The following is a 4,516-nucleotide window of genomic DNA, read 5'->3' on the forward strand; positions in this document are numbered from 1 at the left end:
TCTCAGCACCCTGCATCCCTGTCACCATCACTCTGGAGTCATCATCTCATCAACACACCATCACTCTCACCACCCTGCATCCCTGTCACTGTCACTCTGGGGACAGCATCTCATCATCACCATCATCTCGCCATCGCTCTCACCACCCTGCATCCCTGTCACTGTCACTCTAGGGCCAGCATCTCATCATCACCATCATCACACCATCGCTCTCCACCACCCTGCATTCCTAGCATCATCATTTTGCTGTTACTTCTGTCCATTGCACAGACCTCAGCCTGGCTGTGGTCTCTGGTGAGTGTCCCCTTTAACCTCCTTGTTTGCTCCTGTCTTCTTCCCCTAAGTTTGATCCAGCTCAGCCCCTGGACTAATTCCCACCCTGCTTGCTAATGGTCCCTACCATGGTGAAGCCCCTTTAAGACATTGTTGACCAGGCATCCAAAGGTTGTCTGCTTCCTTTTCCCCTTCAATATCACCAACTGGCACTCTAATGTGTTGTCTTGGTGACTGTCTTTGTTAGGGTTTCTATTTCTGTGATAAAATACCATGACCATAAGCAGCATGGGGAGAAGGAGGTGTATTTGCTTATACTTCCATATCACAATCCATCATTGAAAGGAGTCAGAGCAGGGACTCAAGCAGTGTAGGAACCCAGAGGCAGGACTAACTGATGCAGAGGCCATGGAGGATCACTGCTTACTGGCTTGCTCACCCTGCTTTCTTATAGCACCTAGGACCTTTAGCCCAGCGATGGCACCACCATCAGTGAGTTGGGCCCTCCCACATCTATCACTAATTAAGAAAATGTCCCCATGGACTTGTCTACAGAAAAATCTTTAGAGGCATTTCTCCATTGAGAATCCCTCATCCCAGATAACTCTAACTTGTGTCAAGTTGGCAATAAACTCACCAGGATAGTGGCAATGTCCCAAGAAGCTCAGTGAAGACAAGGATGCTGTGTTCTCATTCCCACTTGTTTTATGGATGGATGGATGGATGGATGGATGGATGGATGGATGGATGGATGGATGGATGGATGCATATGAGCAGAGTTCAAGTTTCCTCTAGCTCTTTAGACTCCTGCCCCAGGTCCCATTTGCTGTGTCCCACAGTGAATTTCCTATGTCCTTCAGTGGTCAATGGAGGCTTCTCAGAAGAGAGTAGAGCTTGGGATACATATTGAAGATCAGAGGAATAGGGATACATGCTCCAATCCCAGGGAACACATGGGGGCTCCCAGCCTCACTTGGCTAGACCCAAGACAGCTCTGGCAGCTGAGATGCTTTTCCCAAAAACTGGATGAGCAATGAATGCTGTGGGACAATGGCCTTTTATCCTGTCACTTGTATTATTTTTTAATAAAATGCTGATTGGCCAATAGCCAGGCAGGAAGTATAGGTGGGGCAACCAGGCAGGAAGGAGAGGTGGAGCAACGAGAATGCTGGGAAGAGGGAAGCCAGTCTGCAGTTCTGACCCAGACTCAGAGGAAGCAAGATGTGACTGCCTCGCCGAATAAGGTACCAAGCCATGTGGCTAACACAGACTAGAATTATGGGCTAATGTAAGTTATAAGAATTAGTTAATAAGAAGCCTGAGCTAATGGGCCAATCAGTTTATAACTAATGTAGACCTCTGTGTGATTCTTTGGGATTAACCGGCTGCAGGACTGGGTAGGACAGAAAACCTCGGTCAACAAATGGCGATTATTGTAGTTTCATCACCCAGCAAGAAGGTGGCCAGGAATAATAAGCCATCCAGAGTTGATATGGCCTGTTCATCTGCATGTAATTTGCATAGAGTCCTTCCCTCCCTGTTTGTTGCCTTCTCAGCCCAGTTAAAGGGGAACTAGGTAAGGACTGTACCACAATCAAAAATGACCATAGTAGTTAAAAGGCCTGCCCTTGAACTATTTCCAGCCTTAGGGAAGGAAGTCTCTATTATAATAGAGTTGGGGCAGGGGGTTCCTGAGCTATAGGTATCCAGACTTTTCTGTGTGCTCTTCTAGGACCTGGCCTTGGGCTCTGCCTGCTGAATTCACTGTTAGGACTCACCACACCTGGTACTAATCAAGCCCAAGAGCCTCTGGGTGAGCAATTTGAGAGATTCAGGAGGCCCCTCCTTCTAGGTCCCACGAGGATGCCTGGGGCGCTTGCAGACACCATGAAGCCCAGGCCATACCAGATGGAGTCCGTGAGTCCTAAAGCCTGGGTGGGCCCAGGCTCGGAGCTCACGCATGCCGCAGGTTTCCACTGTGCAGCCATCTGAGTTCCCTTGTTAGACCCTTCCTGATTAGTCTTCTGGGGATCAGCAGCCTCACGGGGAACCTGTGGGATACAAGACCTCACCCTGATCTGCTAAACCTTCTCCTCAGCAAGATCTGAGGAGTCACCAGTAACTATGAAAAGCCGAAGCTAGGGAGCTGCCCACAGAACTCAATGCAGGCAGCAGCCATAGGAACCTTCAGGATCACAAGAAGGGGCACTAAGGATCCTGATAGACATCCCAGACAGACATGGGCAAGTGGGATAGTGAGAGTCAAACACAGGTTCTCTTGAGCTCTCAATAAGCTTTAGGCAGCTCCAGGTTAGGTAGCTTGAGCTAAAGGCACATCTGGATCCTGCGCGATGAGAAGGAACACACCTCAGGAACAAGGGTACGGATCCATGGTGGGCTGCAAAGCACAGAGACCACTCCAAACTTTGGGGTGTCTATTTGCAGAATGGCAGAAATTCTTGAAGGCTCTTCCCTGGGAGGCAGTGTGCAGGCATGAGAGTTAATAATGCAGACAGAATAACACAGACAGATGTGGAGGCTGGGCCATGTCGAGCCCCAAAGCTGTCCCAGTTGAGGTTACTAAAAGACTCCCCCCCCCCCGCCCAGCTTGTTAAACAACTTAGCACGGGTAACACCATTTTGCAAGGCTTGTACTGAATATTCAGGGTTTTAACAAAGGGCAGTTTAGAAGCTGCCAAAACGAGATAGAGACACCTGTGGCTGGGCGGGGGGAGGAACGGTGAATACCGAGAAAGACACCCTGTCTGCCCTAGACAAGAGCCAAGGCAGCCCATATCTGAATTCTCGGGAACCAGGGACCTTGTCCCAACTTGAATTCGGCCATATTCAAACTGACCAATGAAAACCCTGTAACTATGCATCTCGCTTCTGTAACCGCGCTTCTGCTCCCTTTACTCTATAAAAACCCGCTACCCCAGACTGACAGCACGCCAGTCCTCCAAGAGACTTGGACACCCTAGGTACCTGTGTATCTGAATAAACCTCTTGCTGTTTGCATCCGCACAAGTGGTCTCGCTGTTCCTTGGGAAGGGTCTCCCCAGACTGAAAGACACTCACAGAGGGTCTTTCATTACTGTCACTAATTTGCTGTCTATTAGTGAGTTGGGTTGGGGATGAAGTTCTGTTTTGCAGATCCCCCCTCTTGGCAGTGGACAGACCTGTGTCAGGACTATGTCCCTCTGTGTCACCTCCTGTGATGAAGTTATCCACAGCAGGGCTGGAGAGGAAAGAAGGCAGACCCCACCCAGACACATCTTTCGCAGCTTGGTGTGGAGGCACATCTCAGGTGTACTATGATTCTGAGTATGCGGCCGTTACTGGGGAATAGAGATGGAGCAGAGGAGTGGGACGGGAGCCAAGATCCTGGGCTATGAGACCTGTTGTCAGTTCTCAATCCTGCAGGTCATCCATTTGCTTCTTCTCCAGAGAGACCTGTCCCTGTAACGCCTGAGCCCATGAGAGTGGGAAATAGCCTTCTGCTCCTTGGCTTCTGAGGTCACACTGGGGCTTCGCTGCCAGTGTCCTTACAGTGTCCTGGTAGCTATGAAGGCTCAGCGGGAGGAGCTTTCAGTGTTGTCAAGACAGAGGTGTCCTGACGGTGCATGCATCAGCCTGGCTTGTTAGCTTGAAGAGACAGCAACTGGGTCCTTGCATAAATGTAATTAGTAGACTGCTGAGTATTGTGAGCACCTATTCTGCAAGAAAAGCTGAAGAGAAAGGGGACCAATGTGGGAAGCTGTCATACAATGTGTACAATGTCCAGGGAATAGGGATGGAGCTGGGAAGACATTACTACATCCAGGGAAACTAAGAAATGAGAGTGAAAAAGATGGGGGTCTAGAACCTTTTTAAGAGGCAGCTCTTTGCTTCAGGAACCTTCTCGGAAAGCAGTGTTTCTCTTTGTTCTTCCTGCTGACCCCCTCACAGCAGCACTTCCAGTGTCTCGGATCCTTCACACATCTTCGAGTTAGCTGTTTGGGCTAAGACAGTGGTCCAGGTATTGATGAGACTCTGATCCTTGCCATGTTGTCCCTCTGGCTGTCCTGGCTGAGCCAAACTCTGGACGCAGGCTGTAGGGAAGTCTGTTTGGGGTAACCTCCCAATCTTTCCCTTCTCGGCACCCCCTCTGTTCCCACTCCACCTCCAATGCTACTCCCCTGATGCACACACACACATACATACATTCTCTCTCTCTCTCTCTCTCTCTCTCTCTCTCTCTCTC

Source organism: Microtus ochrogaster, chromosome 2, assembly GCF_000317375.1.
Source record: "Microtus ochrogaster isolate Prairie Vole_2 chromosome 2, MicOch1.0, whole genome shotgun sequence".
In the NCBI taxonomy this organism is placed as follows: domain Eukaryota; kingdom Metazoa; phylum Chordata; class Mammalia; order Rodentia; family Cricetidae; genus Microtus; species Microtus ochrogaster.